This window comes from Schistocerca nitens, chromosome 6, assembly GCF_023898315.1.
Source record: "Schistocerca nitens isolate TAMUIC-IGC-003100 chromosome 6, iqSchNite1.1, whole genome shotgun sequence".
Taxonomy (NCBI): domain Eukaryota; kingdom Metazoa; phylum Arthropoda; class Insecta; order Orthoptera; family Acrididae; genus Schistocerca; species Schistocerca nitens.
The window spans coordinates 251791969-251807395 of NC_064619.1; positions in this window are offsets into that span (position 1 = coordinate 251791969).

Consider the following 15427-nt stretch of genomic DNA (forward strand, 5'->3'; position numbering starts at 1 on the left):
TGGAATTTGACTAGTTACAGTATAGGTTGCATATTCCAGTAACACAAGCAATAATTTTGACATGCAGAATCTTGTTCACGAGAATGTAATTTGAAACATGCTTTGTTGAATGCACCACTTTTATCGCACCCAGATCTTACCAGAAATTTTTCCATTGCCATCGACAGTTCTAACACCGCTTTAGGCGTACACATTTTTCAGGAAATTGAAGAAGATGGTTGTACAGTAATTAAGAACATCACTTTTGCAAGTCGCATTCTGTCACCTGCTGAACGTAATTATTCTGTTACAGAACTTGAAACATTATGTGTTGTATGGGCTTTTACCAGATTTCGCCATTTCCTTTATGGAAGACATACCACCGTTTACACAGGCCATAGAGCGATACAATTTCTACTTTCCGCTAAATTTACACACGACAAATTAAGCAGATGGAAACTTTATCTACAGGAATTTAATTTTACAATTGTTCACATTCCCGGCACACAAAATATTGTAGCAGATGCACTATACTGTTCTCTCAGCAACAATCAGCAAGACATCGGAACCAACTTCTGCAAAGCAAATTTCAGCGTCATGTACATTCAACAAGTTGCATTCGAAAATTTCATTTCGTCGTCATTACAAGACATAGCACAAGAGCAGAATAAAGACAATGTATAGAAAGAGATTAAACACCTTTGGCAAGATAGGAATAATGTTACTATTAGAAACCATTACACTGTACGCAATGACATTCTGTTTCGCCGCTCTCATCCTGACAGCAACAATTGGTTATTATGCATTCCTGACGAACTTGTTAACAAATTAATCTGGTATACTCATTTAAGTTACGCACATTACGGAGCTAGAAAATGTTTTCTTATACTGAGACAGAACTGTTATTTTACCAACATGGAGAAACGTATACGACGAGTTTTAGCGTCATGTAAAATCTGCCAGAAAGCTAAATCAGATACGACTTCACATATTCCTCCATTACATCCCATTGTACCTGTTAAATTGAGACACATGGCCGCTGTAGACATTTTTGGTCCGATTCCCAGACCTAATAGAGGTTTTTGCTACATCTTTGTCGCTGTTGAACTCACTTCAAAAATTGTTACCTTCACTCCGTTACGCAAAGCTACTGCTAAAACTGTTTCGAAAGCATTTGTAAAACATTTTCTATTTCATGTAGGGCATGTGTTGAAAGTAATTTCCGACAATGGACCACAGTTTCGATCTGCTATATGGACACGTATGTTACGAGCTAGAAACATTTCTCCGATATATATATCCAGGTACCATGCTTCTTCGAACCCTTGTGAACGATTAATGAAAGAAATTGATAAACTGTGTAGAATATACTGCCATAAAAAGCATATTGATTGGGGCACACACATACTCTCATTCCAAGATGTAATTAATTCCATACCGAATGAATCTACTATGCTATCTCTGTCTGTTATACTGAAAAATGTTGAACCACCTAACAAAATTAAAGAATTAGTAACATTTCCTACATCTCGTCGACTACGATACCATGAAATAATTGACATTGCGCTGAACAACATCAAACGTGCCGCAGAACGCCGGAGAAGACAGCAAAAACAGGTTTGTACACGCCGTGAATTTCACATTGGACAGAAGATATTAGTACGTACACACTATTTATCCAACAAAGGAAAGAGTAGATGCAGTAAATTTGAGCTTCTATACGCAGGTCCATATTGGATTCGCAGCATTCCTCATCCCAATGTAGTACACGTCGAAACTTTGAGAACCAGAAAAACCAAAGGGAACCAGCACGTGTTGAACGTCAAACCTTTTATTCAATGAAAATACTTTATGATTTATCACACTGTAATGCCATTTCATAGTTTTTTAATGACCACTTATGCAATTATATTCACATGAACACCTAGTGATGATTATCGTAATTTTTTCTTGGCAAGTGCCCGGCAAGGTAAGGTTAGCAGGTCGCTTTTCTTGTCGTTACGCACCAGACCGTGCATATTTTTCCAGATGAACTTACACATTTTATGAACACTTATGCAATTATATTTATGTGACTACTTACTGATGATTATCGCATTTCTTCTTGGCAAGTGCCCGGCAAGGTAAGGGTAGCAGGTCGCTTTTCTTGTCATTACACATCAGACCGTGCATATTTTTCCAGATGAACTTACACATTTTATGACCGCTTATGCAATTATATTTATGTGACTACTTACTGATGATTATCGCATTTTTGTCTTGGCAAGTGCCCGGCAAGGTAAGGTTAGCAGGTTGCTTTTCTTGTCGTTACACATTAGACAGTGCACATTTTCCAGATAAAATTACGTATCTTACGAATAATTATGCAATTGTATCTAGTGATATATTAATTTTATCATATTTTCTCTCTATTAAAGTCTTCAAGTCTCGCCTCTATTAACTACACAACATACAAGCTGTACACAAACAAGATCACATTTCTTGTCATTATACACCCTAGACCGTGCATATTTTCCATTTTTATGTATATATGGTTGTTTTCCTGTTTTGTTTGTTTGTACTATGAAATATTTCAGATATAACAAACACCAGTTGACTTTAACATTTTGCCTTATGATAGCTAAACATCGTGACTACTTTACTTTTTTTGCTGCTACATTGTGATGCACTGTGTACTTTTTGCTTCTGAACACTGTCAATGTTTTTGACATATTACGTTTTCTGTCATGCTATGCTGTATGCTCAATTATGTTACTATAAACCGGTTTGTATCTAATGGGTATATGAATTAAATGCAAGACATTAATCTTTGTTCATCATTTTCAGAAAGAAATAATGTGTAAACGAAATAAATTAAACAGAAATGGGAATTTCACCTTCGGAATGAATGAAAGAGGATGCAATACCTCGTGATGAAGAGTAAATGGATCAGAATTAACAAGCATTAACAAGAATATACTATACACATCGTAGAATAGCAGTCTTAACTAATTTTTTCTTTCAGAATACGAGCCGATTGATGCAGGCTGTCAGACAGAACTACACATCTTAGTTTTAGTGATGAAGTATGATAGAAATAAGGAATAGTTGTATAATGAATAATGAAGTGTCTCTTTTGCAGATGATAATGAATGGTGGTGAATAATGATGAAGAATGTGCTACTATGGATAATGAAGTTTTTTCTTTACAGGTGATGATAATAATGGAGTTATGGTGATATGGATAATGAAGTTTTTCTTTGCAGATGAAAATAATGATGAAGTTTATATATTTACTGTTAGTTAAGAGATGCTATGTAGTTATTTAAGTATTTGTTGCAGTTCGTTTTGACAGTATGTCTTATATCGCATGGTATTATGACTGAAGGTTTTGGAAATGGCAGCTAGAGAACATATATATTTTTATACACTTTTCACTACCTGTTAATTCTAAGTTCACTACTTTTCAGCATAATATGCCTTTCTTCTTTCAATTTCATAATCCATTTTGTATATTTTGCAGGAGAAATTATTCATGAAATTAATGTGGTATAAATAGTTGTTTATTAGTCCACAGCTCGTGGTCTTGCGGTAGCGTTCTCGCTTCCCGCACGGGGTCCCCGGTTCGATTCCCGGTGGGGTCAGGAATTTTCTCTGCCTCGTGATGACTGGGTGTTGTGTGTCTTTCATCATCAATTCATCTTCATTGACTCGCAAGTCGCCGAAGTGGCGTCAACTAAAAAGGACTTGCAATACGGCGGCCGAACTTCCCCACATGGGGCCTCCCGGCCAACAATGCCATATTATCATTTCATTTCATTCAGTTGTTTATCAAACCTATGTCGTTTATGAATGTGATCACATATACTCTACTTGTTTCATAACCTTGCTACAGCTGACTCATGACGAATGACGTTACACATCTTCATTTGCAGCAATAACTCAAAAGCAAAGTAATTACCAGTCCCAAATAATGCTACTAGTTTAAGAGAGTTCTGAATAATACTGATCAGCTCTGAATAGTATGTCACTTCAATAATGACTTCTGAATAATACAAAAAAAATGCTTTGTAACTGGCCAATGAATGCCACTGTTTATTGTAATAAGATTACCTATAATGCCAATGATTACTATAATTATATTAATTATGTATAAATGCTATGCCAATAATTAACTCATTTTGAGTAATGACTTCTGAATAATACCAAAAAAAATGCTTTGTAGTGGCCAATGAATGCCACTGTTTATTGTAATACGATTACCTATGACGCCAATGATTACTATAATGAAGTGAATTATGTTAATATTATGCCATTCATTAGCTTCTGTTTTGAATGATGACTTGTGATGGTTTGTAACTGGGCAATGAGTGCCAATAATTACTATATTCAGATAATTTTATGAACATTATTCTGTAATACTACATACATGGTACAGAAATGTTCAGTAACGGGGCGATGAGTGCCACCAATTACTCAAATCAGTTGTTAGACTAGTGTAATTCTCAATGAAGACTACTATGTAACTTAATGTCCTTCACCTTCTGACCTAATTACCAGAAATTACTGCAATATCCATTTGTCCTGTCTATCCTCATGATCATGGAACACTATATTTGGTTTTTGCACTAATTCTACGTTGGTCTACTTTACAAGAACATGGTGTTGACACGACATGCTGTCCACCACCTTGAGCGATGGAGATGTTATTATGGTCCCACTGTTTGGTGTACCTAGTGTACTACCAAAATGATAGCATGGAATATTATTACGACATTTCAGTGTCTTGGCTACACTGATTAATACTTCAACGAAAAGAGCTTCAGATTGTCTCACTTGGTGTTGTGCTTCTGTAGAGAGATTTGGACTTTCAGTGCAGCTGCGTGCAAACTAAAGTGCTACAACCATGACGCAATCCTTCCCATTCCTTTACTAATTCTTGTAAAATGATAAAGACATACACAGTGCGTGTGCACTTCATTTCATTTGTTAACAAGATCAGTTGTCCTAAAAATACTAAAGACTTCTATAGTGCATGTGCACTTTATTTCACTCCTTGATATGTTTATTTGTTGTAAAAAAATACTAGAGAGTTTTACAGTGCGTGTGCACTCTATGCCATTTGTTAATATGATTTGTACTCATTACGTATACATTTTGTGATTCCCAGATATGTTCTGTATTACAGTGCGTGTGCACTTTCGTCATTTTGTTAACATGATTTGTATTCATTGTATATACATTTTGTGATTTGATGATATGTTGTGTACTACAGTGCGTGTGCACTTTATGTCATTTGTTAATATGATTTATACTCATTACGTATACATTTTGTGGTTTTCTGATATGTTCTGTAGTACAGTGCGTGTGCACTTTTGTCATTTGTCAATATGATTTGTATTCATTGCATATACATTTTGTGATTTGTTGTTATGTTCTGAACTACAGTGCGTGTGCACTTTTGCCATTTGTTAATATGTTTTGTACTCATTGTGTATACATTTTGTCATTGCCTGATATGTTCTGTACTCAGTGCGTGTGCACTATATTTTATTTCATGTTCTGCACCTATATATATATATGTATATATTCTGTGATTGTAAAGTTAATTATGAAAAATTTGTTGCTCATGGCAAGTCCAATTGACTCACCATCGCTGCCAAATTTTTGCCCCCCCAGTGGAAGGTTATGTAAGGTGTATGCTTCGCCGGCGATGGGCGAGGCATGAGAGAATCTCTGACCAGAGAGTAGTTTATTGTTAGTTGTTGCTTGTCGCTAGTCTGCACGAGTCGACAGTAGAAGTCAGTCTGCGCTTGTCTGCGCGAGTCTGCAGTAGTAGTCAGTCGGATACAATAGTAGTCGGTCGGCTTTAGTAGCGAGTGGACAGGAGTAGTCTGCGGGAGTCGGCATGCGTCGGCTGTGTGCTCTGGTCGCGACTCTGGTCAGGACTCTGGAGGATGAGTATTGTTGTAGAAGGTAAAGAAGCAGCCTTGCGCACATTTAGTAATGTATGTTAATTGTAATTAATTTTTGTTCAGAAAAAATGCCTCAATAATAATTTTTATAATATAAAGTAACTGTTTTTAAAGAAAAACATTCATTTCAATTTAAAGAATATTTCCTATGCATTCCTTCCAAGAATAAAAAAAAATATATACGCCAGCATTGCACGAAGCTGTGTCGATAAATAAGAGCAGAAATAGTTGCAGTTTTTATTGAGGTAAGAGTTTGCTTTTGTTATTCAGAATACAGGGTCGAAGATCAGCGCTGCTGTCCTTATAAAATTTACCAGATATTATTTCTGTTGAGAAGTTACATTTAATTCATGGTCCATTATTTAATTAATATTGTTGTTGGTTTATGGTCAATTTTCATTTATCAATTTTTTGCGGGGAGTTTACGGATGGTTCCATTTCCATTTTTCATTTAACATTTTCCGTGCGGGGAGGTTACAATATATATATTAAAAAATCTTGTATCATATGTGCATTTCTTGTGCACTTGACACATTCCATCATAACGGCTACCGTACCATGCGATTGATCAATGGAACATCCAACCAACCAACCAAACCCAACACTTCCTCACCATCGTGTTTCACCCAAGTGATTCAATGCGTATACCTGCCCCGCCACATGACATGAATTGGTTTAAACACGAGGCAGACATGTGCACGTGTGCGGAGGTCTTGGGTGGACAGAGGTTGTCATTATGTCGTCGCCGACCCCCCGTCAGAGTACATGGTCGCAGTATAGGCCTCAATACTCATGCGGCCAGAATAGGTCCGTATTAATGTTTTCTTACAAGCTCATAGTTATCACAGCCTTTGTAATAATTTATACTGTAGATCGGTCTTTCCTGTAATACCCTCTTCTGACGATATGTCTAAAATATCTGGAATACAGAAATAAGGACGTACAATGTATAATGATTCTTCCTTGAACAACCGGCATAATCCAGCCACTTGACTTTCTCCCATTCAGAGCATGGAGGGATTTTATAAAACGGTTCTCTGATGTAATCCTACTATTTGGCTATGATGTAAAAAATTCGATCTTCCATTCATAATCAGTTTTCATCCTCTCAATTTGTGAACAGGCATACATATGTGTGGTTCAAGATCATGAAAAAACAAAGTAGGAATAGCTTCTCGCCACCTCCACATTGGTTATTCCCGGAATTGACAGAGACCGAGACACTGTTTCAGTTAAATCCTTCAGGAGCCCGTCTTTTATGGTTACACTGTGAAATTGCAAACAACATGTATGACAAGCTTCATACCACGGGCAGAGAACACGTATAGCGGTATATAGGGGTACTTCCAACTTATATCTGACTACTGCGGCTTTGGGATATAACTTTATCATATATGGCTGAATTTGTTGTTAAATGTAATATTAGATTTACCACACAAATTTTTTACCATTTCAAAAATTGGGAGGTGAGAAAAGAATTTCGAAATATATGAAAATGTTTAAAGACATGATTGAACAGTTGTAAAGTGCATTTGCAACCATGAAAATTATGTTTCAACTTCTTTATTGTACCTCCTATTGTTTCGATGATGTGTTCAGAAAGATAACAATCGCATTTTCTTCAGGAGGGTTTTCATCATTTCAACGGCCGCGTGGGCACGTATAAAAAATTTGTGTCTCGTAGTTTGACCTGGACTACAACATACTCGAAATGTACTTGAATCAGCATGTGGCACTTGGGTAGTTTTGCTTGTAAGTAGCCTGGGAGGACAACACGGTACATTAGGGCACAATTATTTTACACTTCTTTGTAATGTACAGCAGACAGTTACTGAATAATATCGTTGTCCATCAGTAACAAAAAAATTTCTAGTGAACACTGGTGATCGTTGGTGTGATGTCACTTGTGCTGAACTGCTGTTGAAATTGCTCGTAAATATTTTATAAAATGTTAGTCTTCAGTTACTTATTTTAAAGACTATTTGTGTTAATATTTTCTGTAAAAGTAACTTTTTAGTGGATTGTCATTAATCTTAGTCTTTATTCCTGTGTTACTAACTCGAGTAGTTTGTTATTCGTAAATGTGCTTACGTCGCTCGTCCAAGCCTCAGTAGTGTCTTCACGTTTTGCGGCATGCAGTTGCTGATGTAGCGGTTATAAAGCTAAGTTCTGACAAAGTTATTTGTGTATGGTTATACAGTCCTTAAATTTAATATTTTTCAGTGGTGTTTGGTGCTGTTTGTGGCGAAATAACGGTTGAATAAACTTTTGGAAACGTTCGCTCTCTGTGTTTATTTAGAGTTTTCTGTGCATTGAAGTAGTTTGGTAAATTTCGTACTTCAGTTTTCAGCTCACGTTTCTTATTGTTTCTAGTGAAATATTTCAGTAAAATTTACATTCATTGTTTTAACTTCGTTGAGTGTTCCAGTGACCACTTGAATTTTTCCTTTTAGCCAATAATTTTGAGACGTTTTGTTGGTATTGGTATTAGCTGTGGTGTAGTAGTATTAATACTAGTAGTTGCTTTCTTACTAAACAGAAAATTTCTAGACCGCTATTGTTAGTTCTATAAATAGTACTACTGGTGTAACTGAACTTAGGTAATGTAGAAGTATAGTTTTTTCAGTAACAAATCTTTTACCATGAATGAAAAGTGTGGGCTCCGCCATAGGTTTGTGAGTAGTGGATTATGGTGTAGTGTTTGTTGAAAGTATTTTCATTGGGGGGTAGCCACTGGGCATTCTAGCGAGATCCTCTCCTGGGGAATGCAGAATCTATAGTAGAAATAAGTTGATAGAGGAGCAGGAGCGAAGATATGTGCCCTTCAGGTGCAGTTACAACACGCAAAGGAGGAACTAGATAGGTTGAGGAGGGTGAAGGGTGGTGGGGAATGGGAACTGGCAGTTGGTAAGAAGGCAGCTAGGAGGAGGAGGAGGTATTCAGACAGTTATACTTTGCATACATCCAATATATTTGACCAACTGTCAGAGTTGAGTGGAGAGGAGCCTCCTGTAGCTGTAGATGTAGGGGGCATGCAGCAGTCCTCAACAGCTGGGAGGCCTAGGTCAGTTGCAAAGTAAGAGAAAGAAGAAGGTTCTGCTCCTAGGTAGTTTGCACTGAAAAGGTGTGGGCCAGCAGTCGCAGGAAGTATTGGGGAGTGAGTACCAGGTCACCAGCATTGTGAAGCCTGGTGCAGGGTTGGCTCAGGTGACTGACAGCATAGGGCAGTTATATATGAATTTTAAGTAGGAGGATCAGGTGGTGACAGTGGGTGGAGCAAGGAACAGTCTTCATAGATATGGGGAATATGATGTAGATGGTGACCTGGTAAAGCTAGCAACTCAAACTGGTGGCAGTGATGTGTACTTCATGTAACTGTTTCAGTCTCATGATCGGCCTCATCTTAATGTGACTGTTAGGCGCGTTTACATGAGGCTGGAGAGGGTGGTCATGGCAGAGGGCATGGGTCATATTGCAGTGGTGCCAGTTGGGTCTATCAGTAGGTTGGGTTTCATTAGACATGGCCTGCACCTCAATAGGTATGGGAAGGGGAGGATAGCGAAGCTTATAGGTGACAGTGTAGAGTGTAGTTCATGGTGGTGGGATCACTCATGGAAAAATTCCTGTAGTAGCTGGTGTTAGAGTTGCACCGTTTTTAGATTGAAGTCAGCTGAAGTCACCTTCAGAGGATGTCATGTTTCTAAGTAGAGAAGGAATTAGCATATTTCATCAACATATAAGAGGTATTAGAGATAAAGTTAGTGAACTTGTAAATGTTGATTCTGAAATTATTGGTACATTGGAGCCTCACATAAATATTTTTATTCATTCTTCATAACTAGATGGGCATTCTGTTAGTAAAAGGGTGAATGGCCTTTCAGACCATGATGTATAAATTTTCACACTAAAAGGCTTCTGTTCGCAAATAAATGTCATATGGAATTATATAACTTTCTTGGCAAATGCCTTTCTGAGACTGATGTCTGAAATACTCCTCAGTGATATAGACAAGGGGAAGGTAGAGTCAATAATTAATTCATTGAAGACTAAGGACTCTCATGGATATGATGGAGCGCCTAGCAGAATATTAAAGTACTGTCCTGCACACGTTAGCCCTGTATTAAGCCATATTTATAATTTTTCCTTTAGGTATTGTCAGTTTCCTGAACGATTAAAGTACACAGTTGTAAAGCTGCTATATAAAAAGGGAGAAAGGGATAATGTAGACAATTTTAGACCTGTTTCTATGCCATCAGTGTCGGCTAAATTTATTGAAAAGGCTGTGTATGTAAGGATAGTTGATCATTTTATATCGCACGATTTGCTATCAAATGTACAGTTCAGCTTTACAAGTCGTTTAACAACTGAAAATGCTGTATTCTTTTTCTCTGTGAGGTACTGGATGGGTTAAGCAAAGGATTTCGAACGCCAGACATATTTTTTTATTTAATTAAGGCATTTGATTTTGTTGATCACAAAATATTGCTCCAGAAGTTGGACCATTACAGAATAAGGGGAGTAGCTCACAGTTCACCTCTTACTTTAGGAACATACAGCGAAATGTCATTATTCACAATTTTGAGAATGGCTATGATGTGGTGTCTGAGTGGGGTACAGTAAAGTGGGGGGTGCCCTAGGGATCAGTGTTGGGGACACTCCTGTCCCTTATTTATATAAACGATGTGCCCTCTAGTATTATGGATAACTCTAAAGTATTTCTGTTTGCTGATGACACTAGCTCGGTAGTAAGAGATGTAGTGTGCAACATTGGCTCGGTTTCAAATAGTGCATTTCATGACCCAAGTTCATGGCTTGTAGAAAATAAACTAACGCTAAATCACAGTAAGACTCAGTTTTTACAGTTTCTAACACACAATTCAACAAAACCTGACATTTAATTTCACAGAATGGGCATATAATTAGTAAAATTACACAGTTCAAATTTCTAGGCGTTTAGATAGATAGCAAACTGTCATGGAAAGCCCATGTCTACTTTGCTTATTTTCATTCGTTTATGTCGTATGGTATTATATTTTGGGTTAACTCTTCCCATTCTAAAAGGATATTTTTGGCTCAGAAACGGGCGGTTTGGACAATAAGTGGGAAAAAATGATTATTTATTTGAGATTTGAACCTGCAAACGCTACCGATTTCCTCGTTTCCGAATATGTCTGTAAATTTATGAAAAACGTTAATAACAACCTATTTCTCAGCACATATTAACTGTGTTCCACGTGTGTGTTTCACTAGAAAACAGGAAGCACCCTTAACCATTTTCATGCTGTGCATTAACAGTGTGACAATCAGAGCCCAACAGTGCAGTGGCTATGACTAGACGATTTTTTAAATAAAAACTACACAGCTATAACGTTATTTAGTAAAACGTTGATGGCTGTTAATACATTTGAATATATTAAAGTTTCATGTAACTTCATAATAATATATATAATACATAAGTAGGACCTACTTCCAAGAGCGTAACAACATCAGTGTATGTGTGCTACGGCTTCAGATCAATAATCGCGTTTGTGTTTGTCAACAGCACGTTTATAGATCTGTTTATTCATTCTGGATACACTCATATTTGGGATGCCTGTCTTGGCAGCCTCATCATTTAGTATTTTTTTACTCCATTTCCTGCATTTGTTTCAATAGTTTATGTAACTCGATATGTACAGAGCAGTACTGTATGAGTTTGTAATGTTGTTCTTTCAATGCAATTATTTGAAATTTCTGTCTCTTTGAGACCTTAAGCCCTGAGGGAAATGGGGTAACACTTGTTTCACACTACTTCCCTCACTTCTTACATCAACCTCATAATGTACACATTCAATATTGAAACAATATGTAACTGAAAATGTTAAACATAATACTTGTGAAGACAAAAAAGTAACTGTAAATTTACTACATCAAAATATCAGAGGTTTAAAAAAACAAAATCAATGAATTTCGGATCTGTTTAGATGAGCTACAGTCTACAAATCCTGTTCATACTATTTGTATTTCTGAACATCATTTAGGTAGTGAAATTGAAATGCTTAATATGGAAGGGTATACCTTAGCTTGAAAGTATTGTAGAAAAGAGATACAGAAAGGAGCAGTTGCCACTTACATGAGAAAGGGTCACAATTATGAAAACATGACATTCTTAAATACTGTAGTAATCAGTATTTTGAAGCATGTACCACACAAGCAGAAACACACGAAAGAAAAATAATTATAGTCACACTATACAGGGCTCCAACTGGTAATTTCCAGCTATTCACTAAACAGTTTGACACAATATTAAATTTCTTAACTTCTAAAAATAATGAACTCATACTAAGTGGAGATTTAATTTAAATTTTATGGAGGATAGTTACTCAAGATCCATACTAGAGTCTCTTGACACTTCTTATAATCTCATTCCCTCAGTACAATTTCCAACCAGGGTTATGTGTACCAGCAACACTGCTATTGATAACATTTTTATAGATACTACCACTCTAGCAAATCATAGTTTAAATCCAATATTTAATGGCCTTTCAGATCATGATGCCCAGTTGCTTACATTTAATATAGTGGGGTCTGTTTCAACTAATAACAGGAAGTGGGAAAGTATATTAATAATACATGAAACAGGAACTGAAGGTATAAAAAAACTGTTTGGAGAATACAGACTGGAAAGATGTATACAATTCACTTGGGGTAAATGAAAAATATAACTGTTTCTCTAATACGGTCATAGGTCACACTGAAAACTGCTGCCCTAAGAAAGTAATCAAAGCAAATGGATTAAATGTTTCAAAATCTTGGATTACAAATGGAATAGAAGTATCTTGGAGAACAAAAGGAAGGCTGTACTTAATGTCAAGGGAAAACGATGACTATACAGCTAAATAAAATTGAAAATTATATTGTAAAATTCTAAACAAAGTAATCAGAACCTCAAAAGTATTTATTTCCAAGAAAAAATAAATGCCTCTAAAAACAAGATAAAAACTATATGGAACATAGTAAAAAGTGAAACAGGAAAAACTAATCAGGCAAATGAGGAAATTATGTTAAATGTAAGTAATGAGTTGATTAGAGATATCTCCAAAATTGCAGACACCTTCAACAACTTTTTCCTTTTAGTAGCAGACAACTTAGGTTTTCATAGTTCCTCAGAAGACAGCTTAATATATTTAAAAAATGCATTTCCTCAGAAGTTTGACAAAATTCAACTATATCCTACCTCACCTTAAGAGATTTTTAATATTTTTAGCTCTCTTAAAAACAAATGTTCCACTGGTTATGATGAAATCAGCACTACAATAATTAAATGTTGCTCCTCAGAACTTCGTGACATACTGAGTTACTTATGTAATGAATCCCTCCACAGTGGTACTTTTCCAGATACACTTTAATTTGCTATTGTCAAATCATTACACAAAAAAGGAGACAAATCATCAGTGGAAAACTTCTGTCCCATTTCATTATACGCAATATTTTCAAACGTGTTTGAATGGGTTATGTACAACAGACTTTATAAATACTTAGTACAGAAAAATATACTCATTCGCAATCAATTTGGATTTTGGAAAGGTTGGGGACTAATCAAGCTATATTCACTTTTACAGATGATATATTAGGATCAATAAATCAAACATTATTACAGCTTGGAATATTCTGTGATCTGGGTAAAGGTTTTGATTGTGTAAACCTTGATATCCTTATACAAAAGTTAGAATATTATGGGTTTAACAGGACTAGCAGGCTAATGGTTCTCATCCTATCTTTTTAATAGAAAACAGTTTGCATCTGTATCAGGCTTACCACATAACAATAGTCATTCAAAATATGAAACTATCAGACAGGGTGTGACCCAGGGCTCTATTTTAGGTCCCTTGTTCTTCATATTATATGTTAATGACCTTCCATATGCAGTGTCACAAAATGCAAAATTTGTCTTATTTTCAGATGATACAAGTAATGGTATAAAAAACAGTACCTGTCATCCCACTGAGCAATCAGCTAATGAAATAGTTGTAAGTATCAATAGGTGGTTCACAGCTAATGGATTGTCACTGAATTTTGACAAGACCTAGTACATACAGATTAGTACCTCACAAAGAATACCTGACCCTATAACATATTCAAACAATGAAATTAAATCTCTAGACAGTGACAAATTTTTAGGGTTATAAATTGACCACAACCTAAATTGGAAAACTCACTCTCTAGACTTAAGGAAACGCCTTAGTTCAGCTACATTTGCAGTATGCATGATAGCAGAAATAGGAGCTTTACAAATGAAGAACTTTGTTTATTTGGCCTACTTCCATTCACTAATGAGTTATGGAATCATCTTTTGGGGAAACTCCTCTCACAAAGATAACATTTTCAAAATTCAGAAACGAGTCATTAGAATTATATCTGGTGTCAGTCCTAGATCATAATGCAGGGACCTCTTTAAGAAACTTGGTATTCTAACTACTACTTCTCAGTACATATACTCATTGATGTCCTTTATCATTTCCAACATGTCTCTTTTTACACAAAATAGCGCAAAACATGATTATAATACCAGAACCAAAAACAATCTGTATAAGGACAATAAAAGCTTAACATTAGTACAAAAAGGAGTAACAAATACATGGATACTCATATATTCAGTAAATTACCAGAGCATATCAAAGGTCTTGTAAGTGACAAAAATCGGTTTAAGAGTGAATTAAAGAACTTCCTGTTGGCCAACTCCTTCTACACAATAGATGAATATCTTCACAAGGATTATAGCTCATAACTCCATCTGCATTAGAATTGAACAATATCCATGTATCTGAGCAAAAAAGAATTAAAAAAAACAACAACTTTGACTCTTTTCACATCCCAGAGACTGCTCTCCAAGTGATCCATGGAAAACGATAAATGTAATGTAACGTGACATCATTTTGACATCACATGCAATATCGACCACCATAGGAACTGCTACTGACTTTCGTTAGCGTTCGATACAAGCGCCCACTAGACGTCATGGATGAGTATCGGACATCTGTAAAAAAAAATTATTACTGAAATTATGTATTACAATTAGTGTTATAATTAAACATCACTTAATGATTTATCGCCGATTAATGCCTTCATATAACAGTGCTGTCTCAGGAGTGAGTTATTGTCATAATTTACAAATTAAACTTTAAAAACACTTGTATAATAATTTGCAGTATGTCCTTTGAAGACAACAGAGCGTTGTAAATTTATCAGAATCAGTCACTGTTATTGTTAAATGTCAGCTAATAAGGCGTCAACGATATAAGCCTTCCAGAGAGAACATGATAACCAAGACGAGACACAAATACTAATGTTTTCCCAGAAGCGTATTTTTCCCCTAGTTAGCGTTGTTGATACATTCTGATTAGGCAGAAACCTAATTGGTGTGAGTGATTTGAGTAATAACTTTTATATTCTTCCTTGTCATGAAGTTGATAGCAGATCATGTGGTCGTCGAAGTTGTGCGTGATATCAAAATG